This window comes from Eptatretus burgeri, chromosome 12, assembly GCF_056783735.1.
Source record: "Eptatretus burgeri isolate ZD-2024b chromosome 12, Ebu_testis_v1, whole genome shotgun sequence".
Lineage (NCBI taxonomy): Eukaryota > Metazoa > Chordata > Myxini > Myxiniformes > Myxinidae > Eptatretus > Eptatretus burgeri.
In genome coordinates, this window is record NC_140972.1 from 56,796,521 (window position 1) to 56,821,714 (window position 25,194).

General features: G+C 42.8%; 1 long non-coding RNA gene across 2 annotated transcripts in view; it reads left to right on the forward strand.

Moving 5' to 3' along the window:
• Positions 1-22,855, forward strand: part of LOC147015680 (uncharacterized) — a 45,798-nt gene extending 22,943 nt beyond the window's left edge. For both annotated transcript variants that reach the window (XR_015049787.1, XR_015049788.1), the window contains one exon: positions 22,392-22,855. This is a non-coding gene — a long non-coding RNA (uncharacterized LOC147015680). The remainder of the gene's footprint in view (positions 1-22,391) is intronic.
• Positions 22,856-25,194: the final 2,339 nt, after the last annotated feature.

Consider the following 25,194-nt stretch of genomic DNA (forward strand, 5'->3'; position numbering starts at 1 on the left):
GACCCTTTAGATATTTACATCATTTAGACCCCTTGAGACCCATAAGATCCTTGAGACTCGTAAGACCCTAACTGCACATCGAACATACCTTTTACACCCCTTGGACCTTTAAACCCCTTATGGCTCTTTAAATCCCCTACAAACCCTGTGGACCCTTTTGACCTCTAGACTCTTTAGACCCCATTAGACCTTTTAAGACCCTTTCAACAATTTAGACTTCTTATGCCCTTTAGACCACTTCAGACCTTTCGACCCTTTTATTTAGACCCGATAGACATTTAGACCCCTGAGAAGATTCTTCACACTATAGATATCCTTTGACCATTTAAGACCTTTATTTAGACATTTTAAGACCCTTTAGACCCTTCAAACGCCTTTATATCCTTCAGACCCCATTAAGACCAATTTGAAACCATTAGATCCTCAGTACTTTTGGAACGTACCATTTAGACCGTTAGACCCCTTAGTCCCCAAGGATGTTTAGACCCGTTATGACCATTTCTATCACTTTAGACCCTATATACCACTTATACTTGTACACCATTTTGACCTTTAGACTATTTCGACTCGTTAGACCAATTTAGACATTTTAAAATCCTTTTGACACTTTCAACACTTTAGACCCGTACACCTTTAGACCCTATAGAGTATAGACCCTTTAGATCCTTTAAACCATTTAGCTCCTATGATGGAATGTACCCTTTTGACCCCTTCGATCCCATAGACCGCTTATGACCCTTTAAACCCCAAGAGGACTGTCTGGAACCTCCCCCCTTCTGGAACATCTTCCTCTCCGGTTCCGGGTTTGGAGCGTCCAGAGGTCTCCTTAGGAACCCTCTGCTGACGATCTCAAAGATAAGTTTCCGGTCGTTATTTGTCCCGTTTTAACTGCTTATTTTTCTCACCGACATGTCATTGTGTGTTCGTAGTTCGGTTTTGTTTCAAAAATGGTGCTATTTTGTGAGTTTTTGGCGACGTTGTCTTACTGGGTGTTTGAGGCCGAGGCTTGAGGCCTACCGGTTCCCCTCGGTGTACGATCGTTTTATTTGTTTTTTTCTCCCCATTACCTTCAATTTCTATCTTCCCCACTTTCCTAAAGTCCCCCATTTCTCCCAACTAATCTCTCTATTTCTCATCTTATATTAAAAAATAAATGAATACAACTGCCACCTTTCTCCTCATTCTACTTCTTCTTCTTCATCACATCTTCTTCTTCTTCTTCCTCTTATTCTTCTTCCTCCTCCTCCTCCTCCTCCTCCGCTTCTTCTTCTTCCTCAATTTTTTTCTACAACACTTCCATGACCTAATCTGTTGAAAACTCTCAAACATTCATAATAATAACAAAAACGATATCTTATAATGCTTCATCTTCCTCTCTCACACATGTGGTACTCTTTACTGTTTCATAATGCACTACTCTTCTGCTATTTTAACAGACTACTCTCATTCCGACCTCTCCTTCATTCCTTGCCGAAAAAAATCCAACTGTTACAGCGTTTCTTCTCTCCATTCAATGAATTCGCCTTTATTGCATCCATCAAGAATTGTGTTAAATCGCATCTCTGACCTAAAACTTAAAAAAAAAAACCCAGTTTGCTATGAATGTTCGCTTTCCATCAACCATTCTTTTTTTCCAACTTCAGTGCCAACTCAACCCTCTCACCCCTCTCTCTCACTCTCACTCTCAAAGCAACCATCCCACTCTTCTCCCTCCAAGCCTTCCTCTCACCTCTCTCAAAAATTCCCTCCTCACCTTTGTCCCACCTTTCATCCCCCTCATTCATCCTTCTCAAAGTTGCCCCCCCTCTCAACCACAAAGCTGCCCCCTTCCTCTGCCCTCTCACCTCCATCTCTTCAGTCCACCTCCTCAAATCCTCAACTGCCTTCTGCCCCTCTCTTGTCCCCCCTCTCCCCCAGCACCACAGAGGCTTTTCTCCTCCTCCTCCGGCCCCCCCCCCCTGCTATTCTGCAACCCCCCCCACTCTTCCAACAACCCTCCTTACCTCCCGTCCTCGTCCCTTGTCCTACCCTCCCCTCCCCCCACCCCTGCACCAAAAGCCTCCTCCCCTACCTCTTCATTAAAAGTGTGGACCTCAAATATCCGGGGCCTTCGCTCAAACCTTTCAGATCTTTCCATACAGGTTGCCACTGACAAACCAGACATAATCTGCCTAATAGAAACTTTCCTCCCCCAAAACGTGTCTGACTCCCAAGTATCTCTCCCTGGTTACTCCCTCATCCAGTATGACAGACCTGAGCCTCGTCCTGGTGGAGGAGTTGCTCTCTTCATCAAAGACTATTCCTCACTCTCCATGCACTGCTCTCACACCCCCAGGAATACCTCTGGCTACGGCTTCCCCTCCACTCCCACCTCATGTTCATATGTGTACTGTACCTTCCACCTAACAGTGATGACTCCATCTACACCTCACTATCCGAAAACATGGACCATCTTCTATCTTGTCATCCAAGCTCTATCTTTCTCTTATGTGGTGACTTCAATTGTCATCATGCCAGTTGGGTAGGTGTGGGTACCTCTCTCACCTGTCATGGCACCTCAGCAAAAGCTTTCTGCGACTCATTGGGACTGACTCAATCGGTCAACTTCCCGACCCGGATCTCATCCAATGGTACTCCATCTCTTTTGGATCTGATTTTGACAAATTTCCCTGACAATATCTGCTGCTCTTCCTCCGCTCCATTCGGTTCTTCTGACCACGTCCTTGTCAAAGTGGACATCTCTCTGGTTGTTATCAGAGAACCACCTCACCGCCATCAAGTCTGGCATTTCACTCAAGTCGACTGGCAGTGTCTCCAAGCAGCCATCAAACTTATAGACTGGTCTCCTATCACTACTTTCTCCAACATCAACTCGTACTGGGAATTCTTTCAAAGAAACTTGCTCTCCCTCATGCACAGATTTATCCCCTCTCGTCTTCAGTTGTCCTACCCTTCCTCCCGCCCTTGGTTCACTGAAGCTTGTGGTGAGGCAGTTGTCCTGAAACAACTTGCCTTTGCCTCATGGAAAGCAAACCCAACTGAGGGCAATCTCAGTTCCTTCCATAAAGCTCGGAACAAGTGTGTATCTACCCTCAGGAGAGCCAGAAAACAACATCTTTCTAATCTCGTCTGAACTATCAAACCTCTCTCCCTCCTCAAAATCCTGGTGGCATCTAATCAAATCTGTTTCTGGTGTATGTTCCCCCTGCATCCCCTCCTTACCTCAAATGGCGCACTGCAGATACCGCACGTGAAAAAGCTGAATGTCTAAACTCGGTGTTTGCAGCTAAATCTTGTGTCCTAAACCCATCACTTTCTCCACCAACCTTACCCAGTCGTACCCGACTGTCCCTGGAATCTGTGTCCTTTTCTCGTGACAAGGTGGAGAGCTTGCTTTCAAACCTCGACTCAGATTCTGCAACCGATCCAGATGACATCAGCCCACGTGTCCTCAAAGCCTACTCTTCTGCTCTTGCTCACCCTCTCTCTGTTCTATTCTCCCTCTCATTTGCTCAAGGTCATCTGCCATCTGCTTGGAAATCTGCTAACATCACTGCCCTGCATAAAAAGGTGCAAAAACAGATCCCTGCAACTACAGACCAATCAGCCTTCTCCCAATCATCAGCAAGGTCATGGAATCCATCATCGCTTCAGACATGAAATCCTTCCTCTTCTCCAATGGCTTGATTTCCGATCATCAATTTGGTTTCAGACCAGGTCACTCTACCCTGGATATGCTGCTTCTGCTCTCCCAACAATGGATGGAGGTCCTCAATGCCAGACAGGAAGTCCGAGCCGTATCCCTGGACATATCACGTGCTTTTGACACAGTCTGGCACCCTGCCCTACTCATCAAACTCTCTTCCCATGGTATCCAAGGCCAACTCCACTCATGGCTCGCAGACTTCCTCTCCTGTCGCAGTCACCGTGTGGCCCTAAATGGAGTGCTTTTATCCTCTCTTCCTGTCCAGGCTGGAGTTCCTCAAGGTAGCGTTCTGGGCCCTGTTCTTTTTCTGGTTTTCATCAATGATCTCTCAGACTCTCTGGAAAATCCTCTATATCTCTTTGCTGATGACTCCACCCTCTGCCGTACCATCGGTCATCCCTCAGACCGGCATGCAGCAGCTTCTTCGCTCACTGCAGATCTGGATAAAATCACAAACTGGTCCAACACGTGGAACATGTCTTTCAATCCGGACAAATCTCACACTCTCACTATGTCTCTTCCAAAGGACCGTTTACAAAACCCCCCCATCCACTTTCTCAACAATCCTCTGGAAGAAGTCTTCTTCCAAGGTTCTGGGTCTCACTATCTGCCATGACCTTTCCTGGGAAAGCCACATTTCAAACCTCGCCTCCAAAGTCAGTCGCCGACTGGGAATCCTCCATCGTGCAAAGTCTTTCCTCGGCCCTCCTGAGCTCCTGACCACTTACAAAGCTTTTGTCCGTAGCCTGATGGAGTACTGCTCTCCACTCTGGGCTGGTGCTCCTGTCTCCCACCTTTCTCGGCTTCACGCTGTTGAAACCAGGGCATTTCGGATCATCGGCATCTCCCGCAATGAGGCTGAGTGTTTGGGCCTCTCACTCAATCACCGCAGGTTGGTCGGTGGTCTTTCTGTCTTCTCCAGCCTTGCCCCCCCCCCTGCTCTCTTTGCGATTTGTCCCCACCACATTTCCTCAGGGCGCTCAAGGTCAGCCAACAACCCACTTCTGGTAAACCTACCAAAATCACGAATCACTGCTCACCTTCATTCTTTCATTCCTCTTTTTTCCCGCCTTTGGAATAAACTCCCTCACTCTATTCTTTCCCATTCTTCCCTCCAGGCCTTCAAAACAGCTGTTCACCACCACCTCTTGTCATCCCCCATCCAAATCCTCGATCTTTTCTACCCCCGATAATCCACCCATGCCCACCCCTCCTTCAAATTCCCTGCTTTCCTTCCTGAAAGTCCCTGTGATGTCCATCTTCTATTCCCCATGTTCCCTGTCCCATCCCTCTCCCTTCCACAGATCTCCTAATGTGTCTGTTCCCCACTGTTTTGTCCCTTCCACTCCCGCCCCTCTTGTCTCATGCCCCCTTGCTGTGCGTTGTGTGTTAGCTCTCACACGAGCCTCGACAAGGTATACAAAAAAATATATAATTAAAAAAAAAACAGACCTTTTCGAACTTTACACCCTTTAGACCTGAAGACCCTTTCGACCTTTAGATATTTATACCTTTAGACCTTTCAACCTTTTAGTTATTTTAAGACCCTTTCAACATTTTAGACCTCTTCGGACTTCGACCCTTTAGATGACTTTAGACTCTTTACATACATTTAGGGTCTAAAAGGGTTTAAGGGTACTTTCACCAAACAAAACTAATGGAACGTTTTCATCTATTCAGGACCCGCTCATCCTACATAGTTTTCACTGAGCAAATAAAATCCTGTTATCAGGACTTTCAGCCCACCCAGATCTCTGATTTTCCATCAAATCAAACTGAAAAACAATTTCACCACTTGATGCACCAAAATGATGACTGCCCTCCATCAGTAGACAAGTAAGTGTCTGTCCTACTTGGGACTATTCGTTTTGGATTGTCATCTAATTAACAAAAAACACCTTTTTGATCATAACTTCAGTAATTTTCCTCTGATTTTCATGACTGAGTTTTATGGATAGATTGTAGGTGGGGACCCATTTTCTTAATTTGCACTTTATCCATAAATGTTGAAGGTCAAGGTCAGATGGTGGTCCAAAAAAATATGGCCTCCACTGGATCATGGGTCATGGGTAAGTCGTGGGCGATCACCAAGGGTAAGCCTCCCCTGGCCTTGGGAGGCTTCCTCTTGTTGATCACTTTGTGATCACAGATATGTAGTTGTAGACTGCAGCAGTATGGCATCTGCTCAAAGACAAAAGGTGAACTTGAGTTAACAAACAGGAAATTTTGAGCACTGTTTCTATCAGCAGGCCCTTGTGTTCTCCAGTGCACTTCATTATGTGAGTTCCCTTAAGGACCATAGAGGTGTGTGAAGTACAACCGCATTGTTTTGGTGTGTGAAGCAGTATGAAGTGTGATTGCATTTTGTAGTACGTACTCGATGCTGTATTGGACTTCATCTATAGACTGCAATCTTAGAGGATGCGACCCCTTTTTCACAGTTTCCCTGTGTTACTTTGTATATTAAATACTCAAAGCAATCCATATATGGTACTGTGTTCAATAGTTGCTTTATTTGAAATGGTCAGATTGTTCCAACATTTTTAGTATGACACAAATATTTAGCATACTAAGATACAGTCCATCTGCTGTTCCTGCAAAATTTTTTTTTTAAAACTCACATATTCAAAGTATTGCCAATTTGAATGATCCCAATAAATATTGCAATTAGTGACGTTTGTGTGTGTGTGTGTGTGTGTGTGTGTTTACATATAAGTGTGTGTTGTTGATTGTTATCCCCATATGCAGAATGCAGAATGGAGCCCTCCCAGGTCTCAAAGTATCCACCTTCTTGTGTGTGTCCACATGTGGGTGAGTTTCAGGAGATGGAACGGAGACCTACCTGATCTCAAAGTATCTACCTCTGTTGTGTGTGTGTGTGTGTGTGTGTGTGTGTGTGTGTGTGTGTGTGTGTGTGTGTGTGTGTGTGTGTGTGTGTGTGTGTGTGTGCGCGTGTGTGCGCGCGCGCATATTTGTGTGCACGTAACGTGCCATTTCGCGTGCAAGAAAGCCATTTCAGTAACAATTCTCTTAGAGAAAGACTTCCCGTGGCTAAATGCGTGAACTATCAAATCAGAACTCACTTGAGATCAGGGTAATACAAAAAAAAAATCAAAACACGATCGAGGGCATGACAAGAAATTGGGTTTTATACGTCGTGATTAAAGTTACAGCGGTGGATACAGTTCTTTTATAAATAGCTTGGGGACTTTGGGATGAACGTCGCTTCTGAAATATAACAGCACAGCAGAGGTTTCAAGGACTTGAAATGCTTTGCTACTTAAAAGGTCATCCTTCAACTTTCTAATTTTATTTGGACTCTATTTTTCCTCGATAAGGCAGTGCCATGGCAAATTTTGTATCGGCAAATCTTCTGGGAAATATCTCAAAATTACCATGTGTGTGTGGCTCTGAAAATCTAATACTCAAAGAATGATTTCCAGCCTTTTGATTTGGAACACATGTCATTGCCCGAGCAAACCGCAAAAGCACGAAATATATATGCATGCAACTTTTCTTTTTCTTCTTTTTTTTTCCAAGGAAAAGAATTATGAGCCTATTTCATTGTCAGTGATGAATCATTTTTGTGTTTTGTTGACAATTTGGTTGTCGTGTATTTAAAGTATTGGGCAAGGGGAAAATGCTGTTCCGTTGTTTTTTTTTTTATCCTCGCATGAAATGCATAGCATCCCTAGAAATTTTTTATATTGCCTCGCTCCCTCTGACATGACATAAATACTTTCTTCTGAATTCAGAATCGTCAGATATTTTTGTCCTCGTGTTCACATATTTCAAAACGCCTGCCATTTTCGATTTTTTTGTCACATGGGAGGTTTCGGAGTTTGTGATCGTTTAATGTATCCTTTTTTGAAATACATGTCGACAGATGGTTTTTCTTCTCCCCCCCGACCCCTCCTCCACCCTCCCCCGTGTCTTCTTGATGTCTTCTTGATCCCCGTGGCTCAAGTCAAAACTGTTTTTTTTAATCCCAATAATAATAAATAATTGCAATGATAACAGCAAAAGTTTGAATCATGCCTCTGATTTTCTTTGTATCGTGATTAATGGCGGGATGGAGGGCTGACAGGGTAGGTCGGAAATGCGTGCACTTGCCTTTGAGCTGTCGAGCCTGGGTTTGAACCTCGACCCAGCTTTTAAACTGCCACCTTGGTGTTTCAAAGCGGGGCGAAGCATCATATCCACCATCCGTTGGAAAGATGTTTCTCTGGAGGACCCATCTTCCAGCACTTGTTGTTTGTAGACTCTAAATATTAAAGAAGATGAAGAGTAGGCAAGTTACCCCCAGCACCCTAAACAAATTACAAACCCATGCCCAAATCACCTCGAGTCGCTTGTCAGGCCTGTTAAACGTGTGTGTGTGTGTGTGTGTGTGTGTGTGTGTGTGTGTGTGTGTGTGTGTGTGTGTGTGTGTGTGTGTGTGTGTGTTTTGGACTCGTGGTAGACGGGTCATAAAACGCTGCTTGGCCTACCCCAAGAGAAGGTGGGAATTATAATTGGATCTGTTGAAGAAGTTGTAGTAGCAGAAGATTCATGGCAGTGTGGTTGAAATATCAGAATGAAAAATGTGAATCATGTTTCAGGAAATGAATCCTTGTCTCAGCCATTTAGCATAAAACGATAATTTGAATGTCATTCATATTCTGAACCTCATCTAAGGACTCAGGATGAGTGTGTAGTGAAATACTATCAATTCCACATGATGTATGAAATGAAGAAAACAAGTTCATAGAGAGTGGCTTATTATAATTGGCAATTTTTAAAATTGGTTTTCGATCTCAATGTCATAGGGCATCACCGATTTATTTTTGCAAATGTTCTTGATAATTTTTCAGTTTAAAAAAATTTCAACCGTAGTGTCACTGATGGAATACAATTTTAATCAATATCTCGAATTCCTTACTGTTCAAGCAATTTGCTGCTGTTGTTGTTTATGTTGAAGTATTACTTCACAAGGTCCCTCAAATGTAATCAAACCACATTGATGTTGATGACGTATAATAATTCTGTTCATATAATTGTATTGTGCTATAACAAGCCTGTTTTGAAAAATACGGCATATTTCATGTAGATTTTGTCAGAATTCATTTTGTGGTTTTATTCGTTTTGCTTTCCTGATCTTACATGTGATAAGCAATCGTTTAGGTACGCTGCTAATGACTACTTATCAATAGTATATATGAAGAATACGAGATACAAAGTGCAATTAAACAATAATTGTTTTAAATAATTTGACTAGTAAACAGTATTGATCATCGAATTGTGTTTGCTCTTTTACTTTTTATAAATTTTCCAAATAAGATAGTTAATCATGTTATAAGACTTTTCCTTGAGGTTATACTTGCCCCAGACATCGTCAAAATTAAAACTGTTAAAAATATGCCTGTTCCTCTACCCATCATGTCTGTTTACATCTGTTGTCTTTACTCTCAATAATAATTGTGTCCATTACTCTGTTCAAAATGTTAGTGATGCATTTCTAGCTTAGATTATCAAGCTTCGTCATCATTTCTCCCTCTCAGTTCTTCAATTTTCATGGTCTAGTGAGTTAAACTAATTAAACCGCATAAATTATTTGGATCCAAATGGATTTGCAGAGTGTAAATAAATAGCATACCCCTTATCATTAGACATCCTAACAAAGTAACTATGAGAAGGAATGATGCCAAGCAGAAATAGTGACCTGCCCTAGGAGAATCTCATGGTCTGTGAGACCCACATGAGGCCCAACCCGCTTCTCGAATTGTATGTGTCAGTGGAAAAAGGATCCTGGCCCCTGGGCGTTGAGAGACAGACACAACGTAAACAGACAACAGACAAGTGAGCACAGCAAAACGTAGATGCCCCTCACCGACAACAGCATGGACCCATCGCCTTCAAATAGCAGACAAATGTCTTCAAAAAAAGGACAAGTGCATCCCCCATCCTAAACCTGTGGAAGAATATTATAACCTTTATTTAAAATTGTGGCAAACTTTGTAGTCATTGTTAAATCCGTTCATTGTTTTTGTAAGCAGCCTGTGGCTGCCGGTTACATCACAGCTGTGCTGCTGATGTTTTTTTTGAGCCTCCTGTAGGTTAGAGCCGGAATCTGGAATGTGGGTAGGGCATGGTCCATAGTTCACAGACTCTTCGTGAAGTACACCAAAATATATGTAACGTCCACCAACTCATGCTGGTAGATGGGACACCAAGTTTAATGTCTATCTGAGGGAAGTCACACACATTGATGAATGACCCTGCCTGTGAAAACCAGGATGGCAGTTTATAACTGGGTCGAGATTGGAGTGGGCATACCTCGAGGTCATCCTGCCAGCCATATTGTTCAATTTTTATTTTTTAATTGCTTTTCCAAGTACTGTACTGTATATCCACAATTTATCAAGCAATACTATTTATGTAATACAGAAAAATTCTGATGCTGTCATATTGTCTCGCAATAGAGTTGCCTTTCAAAGAACATACAATAATGCTTCTCATCAACTGAATAATAAACTCAGACATTGCCAACCTCATTTATCAACTCTCGTTTGGTAATATCAACGGATCCTTTCGCATGTCAAACTCTTTGGAAACGGCTTGACGGATCATCATGCCAAGGATCTAACCTTCCTCGAAATGCCAACAACATGCGAGCATTTCCTAAGATCCAAGCTGACTTGAAGAAAGAAATCATCTCAACCCAATCAATCATCAGAAGCAATCATCTTGCAGTCAAACCCAGTGAAGTCTTTGCAGAGAAGATGCATAGAAAGAAACAGCATCCTTTTGCTTGAATCAGAACTGGTCATATTGGAACAATCAAGAACGTTTTTTTGAGAAAAAACATTTCCAGCTCGCCCAGCTTCCAACAAGAATAACCACACCTAAACACATACTCCATTGCTGTGATTGCACCTTTGAAGACCTTTTCACCAACCCAAAGAAAGTCAATTATCACCTCCACATGTTTGGACTTTCATATTTTTGAGCTGACATTAAGAAGAAGACAGAAAAGAAAAGAAGGAGAAAAAAAAAGTCTTGAAATTATGATTTTTACCATTATTTGGAATCACAGTTGAGTAATTTTCTCATTTGAGTATAATTATAAGTTGCAACCTCGAGCTCACATATGGCGAAGCCCGAGTCCTCCAGGAGTTCTAGTTCACCTATGGGAACCTGAGGCCTACAAGAGTTCAAGCACAGGGAGACTTTAAAAAACACAATATAATGAGAACGGCACTCAGTCGAGCACATCCCTCCACCAGGCTGAACAGTTTACGTTTTGTATCGCGCCGATCGGCTGGATCTGGATCCCGACCTGAACCAAAATCTAATCGGCTTGTTCTTGTCACCTACCCAACTCGTCCATCCATAACTTTTTGAAATATCGTGCTACATATCGTTTTTGGCCCTCTCCCACAATGGTGAAGAATCACTTCAAATATTCCAGTATCCAGATCCAGATCCAGATCGTCATCAAAATCGAATCAATTCGTCCTTGTCACACACCCAACCTGTCCACCAAGTATCACCCAAATTCATCCATAACGTTTTGAGATATCGTGTTCACAGACAGACAAACAGACAGATGGGTGAAAGCATAACCTCCACCACTTTGGGTGGCAGAGGTAATTACTCCATCTGATAATTATGAAATTTCTCTTAAAATGCTTACGTGACAAATTGCACAATAAAACAAGAAAGACAACTTAAATTAACTCTCTTAGTAATTTCTGTGGAGGCAGCCATGTTTTCTCTGCAAACATGTCATAAGTTTCTTCGAAATCATCACTCTTCTGTAACCTCCACTTAATTTGGTTTTACTCTTTTTGTGAGGGAGTGGGGGAGTGAGGAGGGGTGGGGGAAGGGAAGACAGTGTGAGGTGAGAGGAAGGGAAGGGAGACATGGAGCATTAATTATGATTCATATTATTTCACTAAATGATTCTGCATAGAATAACAGTGAAGATGGAAACAAAATAATGTCTTAAATCCATTTTCTACCAGTCATACTATAAACACGGCCCTGAGACAAACACCGCCCGGACGTGTTTGGACACAAAACTATATGCACTAAGGACACAAAACCCACTGGACGCATCCGGAACCAAGCGGTCTGGACACAAACACTGTTCAGACACATCTGAAGACAAACTACCATCAGGACGCGTTTGCAGGCAAGCTCCCGTCCAGAGACAAACACCGACCGGACGCATCTGGAGACAAGCACCGTCCAGACGCGCCCGGAGACAAGCACAGCACGGACACGCCTGGAGACAAGCACAGCACGGACACGCCTGGAGACAAGCACAGCACGGACGCACCCGGAGACAAGCACCACATGGACGCATCTGGAGACAAATACCGCCCGGACATAAACACCACCCAGACACGTTCGGAGACAAACACTGCCCGGACGCATCTGGAGCCAAGCTGTCCAGAGACAAACTCCCGTCTGGATATAGACACTACCTGGATGCGTGTGGAGACAAACATCACCCATAAACCTGCAGAGACAAACACTGCCTGTACGCGTCTGGAGCCAAGCTGGCCAGAGATAAACATGGCTCAGACACATCCGGAGCCATACTCCCATCCAGACATAAATATGGCCTGGACACAAACCCTGCCTGGACAACACCGGAGACAAACACCATCCAGACACATCCACCATCCGAATATATCCAGAAACAGACAGATAGGGGAGGAGAGAGTGAGAGAGGTGTGGGAGGAGGGTGCTCCACTGTATTGAGGGAGTAGAGCAAGGATGTGTGTGAGATATATATATATATATATATATATATATATATATATATATATATATATATATATATATATATATATATATATATATATATATATATATATATATGAAGGTTTGTTGGCAGAGAACATGTTATGCTTTATGACACACACACACACACACACACACACACACACACACACACACACACACACACACACACACACACACACACACACACACACACAGACACGTGCTTGGCTGATATCGGCAATTTTTCGGAAATCAGCAGGTTGGAGTCATTGTGATCAACTGCAGTACTTACAGCATACAACCCAGAAACGTTGAGCAGCTCTCAGCAAAAAACAACATTGCATTGTATAGACATTTCGGGAATATGTTCACAAACATTAATCTTTATAAACAGCTGTGTTCGACGGGTGGAAAAAACTATTTGGCTCGGGAATTTAGAAAATGTTAATTCGGGAATCAAGTGTTATTTCACACCTCGCTCAGAATGACAGAGCATGAACCACTCGCTCAGAGTGATGGAGCACGAACCACTCGCTCAGGGTGACTGAGCATGAACCACTCACTCAGGATGATGGAGCATGAACCACTCGCTCAGGATGACGGAGCATGAACCACTCGCTCAGAAATATGGAGCACGAACCACTCGCTCAGGGTGACTGAGCACGAACCACTCACTCGGGATGATGGAGCACGAACCACTCACTCAGAGTGATGGAGCACGAACCACTCGCTCAGAGTGATGGAGCATGACCCACTCGCTCAGGGTGACTGAGCACGAACCACTCACTCAGGATGATGGAGCACGAACCACTCGTTCAGGGTGATGGAGTACGAACCACTCGCTCAGGGTGATGGAGTACGAACCACTCGCTCAGGGTGATGGAGCACGAACCACTCGCTCAGGGTGACGGAGCACAAACCACTCGCTCAGGGTGACGGAGCATGAACCACTTGCTCAGGGTGACGGAGCATGAACCACTCGCTCAGGGTGACGGAGCACGAACCACTCGCTCAAGGTGACTGAGCACGAACCACTTGCTCAAGGTGACGGAGCATGAACCACTTGCTCAGGGTGACGGAGCACGAACCACTCGCTCAGGGCGACAAAGCACAAACCCTCTTCCCTCCTCTTTCCAAATTTATAGTTTTTCCTTCCTGAGAGTTTGCTTCTGTATCCATCTTGTCCACCCCATTCATCCTCCCCTACCCCTTATTCTTCCCCACATCCCTCATTTGTCCATGTCTTCATACATTTTGTCCCTCAATCCTGCTCTTGATGTTTCCTCATCTCTTTATGCTGTTCCTTTTGTTCTGTTGCATGCTGATCCATTCTGTGTTCAAACTCTTCCATGAGCCTTGGCATTGTATCCAAAAATAGTCAGACAATGATCTTGCAGGCACCAACAGCTGATCTCACTTTGTCTATAAACAATTCATCACACTTATGTCACAGTGTCACTGTACTGCCCAGATTACAAACAACATTGCCTCATACAGAGTAAACTACATCATTTGTCGGGTCAGTAGAAGGTTGTGAATCTGGGAAGGAGGTATGTACACTTTTATCAATGTACTCATTTGTTGCGGTTGCGGTACTTGAATCCCCATGGCATGACCTTTTGGCAGATATATTAAAAAGCGGAAGTCTTTGAAAGGGACCTGATGGTTAAATAGAGTTTCAGGCCTCATTCATCTTACGTTTGCAAATATTATATAAATTGTTAACCCTCAACACCCCCCATCAAACAAGATGGCACCTGTCCTGAAACTTTACAATAATATTGGAACCTCGATTACCTTTCTTGAAGGTTAATTTTGTTTAACCTTTAAAGTACATTAAAAATACCTCAATTGCTTTAAAAAAAAAAAAATCTTACACGACAACAAATGATTCGAGCCTGTGCTCTTATGTGACGTCATTTGAGTGCTCTCACCTCGACATCCCCAAAAATGCTACTCCCCAAAGGAACTAACCAATTAGAAACCGCCTTCCAATTAACAAGGTCCTCGAGGTGAAGGACCGACAAAATCTGCTGATGAAACCTATAGTCCTGCAGGCACAGCCCCGCTTGCTTTTCGCCTTGAATCCCAACAGTTTCCCCGCAATAAAAACCATTGAGAATCTCCTTATGCGGTTGTTGCTGCTGTTAAAAGCATTCCATATTAGGCACCTTGTCAGCACCCCGCAAAGCAATATGCCGAACAAAGCAGCCTCCTGGTGCATCTGCCATGTTGAATGGAATATGTGGCGGGAAGATAACTGGATTTTTCTCTTAGCCTTTTCGACCAAGCTAAATGCTTCTGTAATACAACACAACAATCAGCATCGAGTTGCAGTGATCATCGCCTAAGCACTTGTCTCGAGTTTTACCTTCCCTAAAAGTTTGCTTCTGTATCCATGAAAATAGCTTTGGATACTTGAAAATAGCTTATTTCAGGTGGAGTTATTCATCAGGTGTATATGGTGTACTCGTATATTCAGGTGAATATTTCCTACATTTCCACTTTTGAGCGTTCTATCTCTGAGTTCTATGATATGCAGCAGAAACAGATTTGACTAAAACTGTGGTCTTGTCATGCTGTACAGTCTAGATTAAGGGGGAAACGTCTTTCGGATGAGTTTCTCAGATATCAAAGCAAAGTTTTATCATTATCATTACCTCTGCCACTGAAGGTGGATCGAGGTTATATTTTCACCCCTGTCTGTCTGTCTGCCTGCCTGTGAGCAGGATATTTCAAAAAAGTTATGGACGGATTCAGATGAAACTTGGTGGACAGGTTGGGTGTGAGACAAGGACGAATTGATTTGATGGTGCTAAAGATCCGGATCCAGATACTAGAATATTTCAAGTGAATTTTCACCATTGAGAGAAGGGGGCAAAAACGATACGTAGCACGATATCTCAAAAAGTTGTGGGCGAGTTATGACAAAAGTTGGTGTATGAGTTGGGTAGGTAATAAGAACAAACTGATTCGATTTTGGTTAAGGTCCGGATCTCGATCTGGTCTATCAGCGGAATACAAAACGTAAACTGTTCAGCCTGGCGGAAGTATACACTTTACAGAGTGCTATTATAAATATTATTATTCCCCTACCAGTATCAACAAATGGGACTTTCGGTTTGCTCTCCGTCTATCCATCTGTCCGTCCCACCTGCTTTTTTTTCACTTTTTTCCGATACCCTCTAACTTTAACATATTCATCGGAAATTTGGTACTTGGTTTTATTATGACAAGTTACAGAACAAGTTAGAGTTTTGAGGGCGTTTTGTCAATTTTTCACAGTTCTGCCCTTTTTAAACTTAGAAAATATCACATTATTATGCATGGGTCAATTTTCAGCCACCCTGACTCCACCCAATAAAATAATGTGCTGCCATTGCTTAAAGCAGTTACATCAGCAGGTCTTGGTCCTTCGGCCGAGATGTTAATCCATGGCCCAGTGCAATTGGAAAGATCCCAGGTATATAACCATGATGTACTATATATGCACTAAGCCGTATGCATGTTTTTGATTCATTTATGTATTTCTGGTTACTATTAATATGAAATAGGCAAATCCGATAAACGAACAGAACACGGTGGGGTAGAGTTTCTTCTTCCTCATTTTGGTTCCGGTGTCGGCTCGAGCGTGCATTTAAACAAATTCATTTTTATCTCCGGTTTGTTACCCCTGTTGCCTTTATTGGTTTCTAGTCTACAAAATATATCATAAATGAAAAGCGTTTTGTCTTTTAATTTGGCCGAATAGACCCAAATACGGTGTGATAGAGATTTTCTTCTTCATTTTGGTTCCCGTATCGGCTTGAGCGTGTGTTAAACGCAAACCAGTTTTTGTCTCCCAAACATTTATGTGTAGTGGAAGGGGACATGTATAGCAAAGCAATTCTCGCTCTTATTATTATTGGACACGATCCCTTCCAATTCCATCTTCAAGCACTGCATGACGTCATCGCCGTTGGATAAATTTCAAATTTCCTGTACATGGAGCGTACATATCCAGCACCTGGGTTAACTGTTTTTGCCTCGTTAGTGTTAGATACAAGGGTTATGGTTTGATAAACATGACGTCTCTTGGGTTCAGTGTTCGGGTTAACGTAAGCAAAATATTACTTGCACTTAATTTAAATGGTGATTCAAATAACATTTAGCATACCATGGAGACAGTCAAAACAGCCACACATGTATTACGTTTAAAGAAAGATTGAATCATACATCGACAGTATGATGGGTGAGGTCACTGTGCTGGTATCACAGAAGTTCTGAGTTCAAATCCAGCTGACAGCAACAATATTAGGGATTTGTATTCTAAGCTTAGGGAACTGCCATGTCACCATTGGATTGTCAGTCTTCTTCTTTTGTATGCAGTACATGGCTACAGAATAGCATCAATTTTGTGTGGTGCAGCTGTGCCACTAATGCAGTGCCCTGTGTCGGTTTTCGCGCAGGATTTTGGAATTTGGCTCGGGTACCAGGGATAGCTCACCTACTCTTTGTGAAGGACACCGTGGGATCTGTAACGTTCACCAACTAATGCCTGGCAGATAGAATACCGTTTAACATCCATCCGAGGGACAGCATATGCATTGATGAATCGCCCTCCCTACGAAACACCGGGATGACAATTTATAGCTGAGTCGGGGTTCAAACCTAGACTACACAGCTTAGAGACGAATGCGCTTAGGATATCCTTCTGGATTGTCGGTAAAAACCCAACTGGCTCATTAACGACCTTTAGGGTGGAGATCATCTATTTGCCAAACCTGGAGTGGTGTACATGTGATTTTACGTTACACTCACTGTGGTCCATTCTTATTCCCTTCGCCTTCTCTTGTAGTTGTAGGCCTCCTTTCAATTTCAAAAATATGTATAACTAGTAATGCACTTAGAAGAGTGCATACCTCCATCAGGCTGATTAGTTTATGTATTGTATCCCACTGATAGGCCAGATCTGGTTTTGGACCTGAACTGAAATTTAATTGGCTTATTCTTGTCACCCAATCAACTCATCCATCAAGTTTCGTCCGAATCTGTCAATAACTTTTTGAGATACCATCTATATATATATATATATATATATATATATATATATATATATATATATATATATATATATATATATATATATATATCTATATATATATATATATATATATATATATATATATATATATATATATATTACTACGACTCTGATCTTGTATGTATGTATGTATGTATGTTTGTACGTTCCCAAAATACAGCCAAAACGGTACAGGATAGCGCAAAAATTGTAGGGCCACCTTACTCACCATTCTCCTGAGGTGTGCAATATCAAGTTTCATTAAAATCGGACAACGAAAAAATTATTAAAAAATCAATTCCCGATTCAGTCAAGTACTCCAGGATTATTTGATCAATGCAACTCAGCGGTATAGTTCACTGGAGCTATCATTTTTTTTTTAATGATTTTTTTTATCAACTGCTGTCACAACGGGAACCCAATGGGTTCACCAGTCATCTAGTGTGATATATAATTTTAGCCCCATCACTCAATGGTGAAGAAACACTTTAAAAATCTCGAATACAGATCCGGATCTTCTCCAAAACCAAATCAATTCTATCTCGATACGTACCAAACCTGCCCACCAAGTTTCATCCGAATCCATCCAAAACTTTTTCAGATATATTGTTCACAAACAAACAAACACAAATGAAATTGCTCATTGAGCAAGGAATTGCCGGAATAACTTTGTCATATCTCCATGATCTCTGAAAAAACAAAAACCTGGAAATCAATTTGGTTCTTATAAGTCGATAGTGCTACTGTTTAATGAGTTATAGCACTTAGTTTGATCATGATTATAACTTGGAAGTCAATCTGACTTGAAATGGCTTTTTTAATCGCAATTTGAAAGTTTTGACCCGACCCCCCTGACATTCAACCCCCGACCGCTAAGAAGGGTGTTGGTGTGACACCCCAAAGAGACATATGGTTGGATGTAGTATTGGAAGATGCACATTTTGGATTTGGTTTGAAATCGATACGACCATTTTAGCGGACGTTATTGCGAAGATTAGAATTTCGGTTTTTCGGTGACCTTGACCTTGACCTTTGACCTAGATTCACCAAAAACGACAAGTGTCTAAGTTGGACCATGGCCGACGTCTGTACCCAGTTTGGTTATGATCGCTGAAACGGTGTGGCTGCTACAGGATAAACAAACACACAAACAAACAGACAGACAGACAGACACACAGAATGACACACACAACCGACCAACATAATTGCCGAAATCCGAAGGATCCCGGCAATTAACAAACAGACAGACAGGGGTGAAAACATAACCTCCGTCCAACTTTGGTGGCAGAGGTAACGAAAAAACAATCACATTGTCAAACTTTTAAAGGAGTGTCATTATTATCATTTAATATCAAACATGAAGTTGATAGTTTTTTTTTATGGGACGTCCATCTTTCTCCCCAACATTACCTCGCACATCCCTCCATTCAGCACCCCTGCACCTGCATACCTGAGAAATATCAAAACAGCCGATACCTTGTACCTTATAAACTACTCTCAATCCCATCATCCCTCCATACACCCATTTTCTAAAACGAGGTGATTAAACTCAACTACACAAATGATTTGTGAGCAGCTTTTCACATGATATGGTTGAGAAGTGAGTACCAATCTACATATCACGTACTCATAAAAGTGGAATGTTTCAGCACCTTGCTTCAGAACTGTCGGCTTTGACTGTATTCTTCTTTTACTTCGCTCTCGTTTTCCACACCTCATCCCACCCTCCTTTCCCTTTAATCCCCCTCCTTGCTCCTCCTCTCAACTTTACGATATCCTTCCTGATCCTTTTCATTTCCGAAACAAACCCTTCTTCTCTCTGTTTCACATCTTCCTTTCCTTTCATTGTACCCCACCTCAACCTTTTTCTTTGCTGACATAATATATCGATGGTTTCTCTATGAAAAGGAGTCGGTTTATCAAGTTTATGAATCTTCAATGTAGATTTATAATATGGTGTCGAAGTGCTGAAAGAAAACTTTCTAAAGGAAGTAATGTAAGGAAACGTCAACGAAGAACAGGTCATGTATTAAGCGTTTGTGAATGGGTTGGTATAAATGAGGTGCATATAGATAGATACAGTATACAAGGAGGTGATATGTGTATATAGAGAAAGAAAATGAGGTGAATGGTAAAATGTTAAATCTACATAAAGAAAACGAGGTGAATGATAAAATGTTTAAAAATAGATTACAAAATGATATATGTGGATATAGAGGAAGAAAATGAGGTGAATGATAAAATGTTAAATATAGATTTAGAAAACGAGGTGAGTGATATAATGTTAAAGATATGTGTATATAGAGGAGGAAGAAAATGAGGTGAATGGTAAAATGTTAAATATAAAGAAAACGAGGTGAATGATAAAATGTTAAATATAAAGAAAACGAGGTGAATGATAAAATGTTAAATACAGATAAAGAAAACGAGGTGAATGATAAAATGTTAAATATAGATAAAGAAAACGAGGTGAATGATAAAATGTTAAATATAAAGAAAACGAGGTGAATGATAAAATGTTAAATACAGATAAAGAAAACGAGGTGAATGATAAAATGTTAAATATAGATAAAGAAAACGAGGTGAATGATAAAATGTTAAATATAGATAAAGAAAACGAGGTGAATGATAAAATGTTAAATATAGATAAAGAAAACGAGGTGAATGATAAAATGTTAAATATAGATATAGAAAACAAGGTGAATGATAAAATGTTAAATATCAAGAAAACGAGGTGAATGATAAAATGTTAAATATTGAAAAAGAAAACGAGGTGAATGATAAAATGTTAAATATTGAAAAAGAAAACGAGGTGACTGATAAAATGTTAAATATAGATATAGAAAACGAGGTGAATGATAAAATGTTAAATATAGATAAAGAAAATGAGGTGGAAGATAAAATGTTAAAGATAGATACACAAGGAGATGATATGTGTATATGGAGGAAGAAGAAAACGAGGTGAATGGTAAAATGTTTGAAAGTGCTGTGGACCCACACGATTGTAGCGAATGAGAAGAGGGCGCACGTATATATCTATAGGGTGAGTTCACGCTGGAGGTTTAATATGAAGACTTAGAAAATGATGGCAATGAGATGTTGGGGAGGGGGGTGATTAGTGGTTATGAAAGCGACACAAAAAATGTGGAGGAACAAGGCAACAACGGATTCAAAGGGAGGTGAGGACGGAGGATGGAGGACGTTAAGGAGGGGACTGAGGAGGAAGGAGGAGGAGATCGAGGCGGCTCGAAACGATGAAGCTTGGCCCGGCCGTGCTTCGTCGGCTCCCAAGTCATCCATCATGCGCGTGCTGACATGCTTTAATTACCTCGCGGGGGCCCTCGGGGCGCCTGCACCCCGCCGGCGGCCCGGCTAAGCGCGCCCCAGTTAATTTATCTCATCACGGCCCTTTTAATCGCATCGCCGGGCACGGCTCCGGCCGGCTGCCGGCCGGCGCGCTGTCAGCCTGACAAAGGGGAGCGGCCGGCCGCTCCGCACGGGCAACACGCTCCGCTATTCATTTGTGTGCGGCGCGGGGTGGGGGGCGTGCAACGCAGAGCTCGGGCCGGGGCCACGGCGCGGGGTGGGGGGCGCGCAACGCAGAGCTCGGGCCGGGGCCACGGCGCGGGGTGGGGGGCGCGCAACGCAGAGCTCGGGCCGGGGCCACGGCACGGGGTGGGGGGCGTGTAACGCAGAGCTTGGGCCGGGGCCACGGCGCGGGGTGGGGAGGCGCGCAACGCAGAGCTCGGGCCGGGGCCACGGCCCGACTCGATCGGAACCTTTTCTGTGCGAACTCGGCGCGTCCGAGGAGCAGATGTTTTCCTTGCCTTAATTGAGTTGTTAATTTAGCCACTTTTTCTTCCACTCCCTCCCCCCCCCCCTCACTCCTACCTCTTATAACTGACTCTCTGGGTTTGGTTTTTTTTATTGTTTTTTTTTTAGGGCGGGCTGCGTGGGTGATTAGAGGAACTGTCGCCTTGATGGACGGACGCGCTTATTCTGCCGCCGAGCACCTGTCAGCTTTTGCCCGGTTCGCTCATAATGGAGAGGCGTGAAAATAAGTCAAACGGGCTTTTCGCGACGCCCTGAATTACGTCCTTTATTTATTTAGCTCCATTGACGGGGGCGCGCAGAACAAGGCGCTCGCGCTGAATGATGGCCCTTGTCTGTGTCCGCACCGTTTAAACGTGCGCGGTGCACGCGCCGTGTACGTACCGCACGCGCGAGAGGGGCCACACGACACCGCACCTGAGATCGGTCGGGGGGGGGGGGGGAGTTATTAATAATGAACTATTACACTCGTGCTCCGTTATTGATAGATTCCCGCGCTTTTATAAAGCATTCGCTCATTTATTTATTTATTTAACTATTTGCGCGTGGGCCGTTCGGTCTGTAATTTTGCATTAACGTTGCTCGGCCCTTGAAAAGATGTCATGAATGTGTTTGTTCATATTACATGAGCGATCGACGGATTCTCGTCTCAAAAAAAAAAGAAGTTTAAAATGCTTCTCTTTGCGTGTTGGAGACGTTTGATTGTGAACAAGATGAATCTGTGCAACCGATGTTCAATTGATGAATGAGAAATAAAACATTGTGTTGGCGTCTCTCCTTCCGTGTCGGTATAACGTGTCGCAGCTAAATGTCCGGGCGTGACTTGGTCCCTTGATGAGAAATTAACTTAAGTACAGGGAACTTGAGGTTGCGGTGGATATGAAGGTCGGGGGGGGGGTAGTGGGGTAGTAGTGTATGAAACCCCCCCCCCCCCAAAAAACAAGCCCCATGTACATATCAAGGCAGCAGGAAGGCTGAGTCTGTATGTGATGTCGAATGTTACTTTTGTTTTGATAGCTGGACGAAACAGATCATGCAATACCACCCCCACTCATTTCCTCCTCCGAAGTGGCGCTGCATCATGGAGCATGCCGACCTCTGAAAGAGTGTTCAGATCAACTCGAGCTCTTCCACAAGGTGGACATCAAGGTTCAAGGTACAAGGTGGGCGTGTACATTTCACAAAGAGTACATCTTGGCGACTGTTGTCTTTGTAAAATCTAAAATTCCCTGTAACTTTGAATTCATCATCATCATGATGGGACTACCGCCACATAATCTACACTTTTCCTTCGTTAGGGCCATTCTTAATTAGTAACTCGATCTACTACTCCCATGAAGTTCCATGCTCGGTGAGAGCCTTCAATGAGAGCTTACTCAGCACGAGATGAAGCAAAACTCGTGGGTTGGTCGGATTGGTGCTCCCATCTGAGTACTTCACAATTCATATTGAACATACACTGATGTCGTCCGACGTCATTACCCTGCACATGATGTAAAATGTAAAATGATCTCGTATGTAGAAGAAGTTTCTCCATGAGACGAAGATCAATGCTGATGAATAAATAAATAAAAATTACCCAATTTCAAACTTCAGGACACACCTGCAAAACATACCTGGTGTCAGACTGTTAGTCAATGAACGATGTCCTAAATTCCAAATAGTTTCTAAACCATCGGCCATAACACGCGCGTGTTTCGAGGCACATTAAGGTCGAAAGACGTCGATGTTACATTTACAGCGATGGTTTATTGTCTGCATCAAGCTCAGCAAGTTTCATCTGCTCGTTACATGGGACAACCGTACGGTGAGAAGGTGAGAAGGTGAGAAGGTGAGAAGGTGAGAAGGTGAGAAGGTGAGAAGCGATTGCCTCCATCCAGATGAGAGTATGAGCGCGGCACATGAGAGCGAGGCCAGACGGCGCACTGCTTGCAACGATAAAGTTAATTTATAGAGTGTGGCTCTTGTGATGTGTGGCAGGTGTGGTTAGATGGTGAGGTTGGAGAATGTTTCAGTGCGGTGTAAATTCTAGCGCATGTGCTGCCGGTAGCGGAGGGGACGAGCAGCTGAGAGTACGCGGGTGGGGTCTTCATCCGACTGCGATATATTTTGTGCGCCTTTTGGTGCTTTCAGGCCAAGCTGCGGGCTATGTATTCATCTTCCCTCTTGCAAGGCGTTAACCCTTTGTGCGGCGGTCAGCACGCACTTTGCATGCGAGAAGTGTAACAAAAACTTGATTCAGCACCATCGGACATATAACATCCGAAATGACGTCTCGAGGGGCTTCACGCAGAGACTGCGCTCTCATGTACCCTGCGTGATCCTTTTTTTTTTTTATAAACAGATGGTATGTGTAATAATTTAAAGGTATTGCTGGGGTGGAAATATTTGCATATGTGACCCAACGTATCCAGCAAGTTTTGTTTGAATCCGTCCACAACTTTTTGAGACATCATGCTCACAGACAGACAAAAAAGGGCTGAAAACATAACCTCCGAGCACCTTCAGTGACGGAGATAACAAGGTTTAAAGTTTTGTTTTTGAGGGTTTTTTTATCCGATACGAGATTCAACCATGTCGAACAATTTCTCTGTATCCTAGCGGACGCTCATTTTAGAGACTTTGTGTGATGAAGTCATATGTTTCTACGCAAAGGCAGTTTTGTAAGGTATATCCAAGTAGAAGGATTCCACAATACAAAACCAACAAGCATATTGTTGAAAGGTTTAAAGACCCTGGAAGTGTGAAAGAATAAATTAAAGGACATGGTGGTCAAAAACCTTCAGTAAGAATTACCTGACAAGATAGAAGCTGTAAAAGATGTTTTCCAGGTTACTGAAAAATCGACACGCCGACTTGCACAGCTGGTGGGAAATTCTCACACGACCCCGTTGGCAGAATCATTCATGAAGATCTGAAACTGTATCCCTACAATATACAGTTACTGCAGCATCAGATCAAAAGAAATAAGAGTGAGAGGTTTGCATTTTGCCCCGTCATTGCTTAGCGGATCGATGAACACCAGGATTTTCTAGACGTCACCTGCATTAGTGATGAGGCCCCCTTCTATTTCAGTGGCCATGTGAATATACAGAACATACCATTTTTGGCAGAACACCAAAACTGCATGAATATATGGAACACCAAGTTTCTGTAGTGAAAGTCATGGTTTGGTGTGCTATCAGAAGTAGCGGTATATGACCTTCCTTCTTTGAGAATGAAACCGGACAAATGGTGACAATCGACACTGATAGATACGTGGACATGCTGCAGAGAAGATTCCTTCAGGCACTGAGAAGGAAGCGAGACATCACTACAAATTCAGTCATCTTCCAGCAAGATGGTGCTTTTGAGTTTTTGAGACGTCATTTCCCAGGTGATCGACTCATTTTTTGATGGACGGACACCCGTGGCTCCCAACTCCCCGGATCTGTATCCTTCCGACTACTACCTATGGGGATATCCCTCAAAGCTAAAGTCCACAAAAACACCCAAGACACTGCAGGAGTTGAAAAGTAATATCATATGCATACTAACTCCAGTGCTCAAACGACCCATCGACAACTTTAATGCGTGTGTCAGCTATCATCCAGAGTTGCTTGGATTGAGCGCTTTGTAAACAAATGATATTGTTACTTATTGCTTGTTAAAGCACTTTTTTGTGATAACAAAGAAAAAGTTAATTAAACCAGTCTATTATAGGACAAAACAAAAATAAATCGACAAATAATAAAAAATAATATTGGAGTTAAATAAAAAGTTGCACGTCATTTTGGACCACTCTGTATTTACCGGGTGTCCCAAAAGTCATGCATTGATT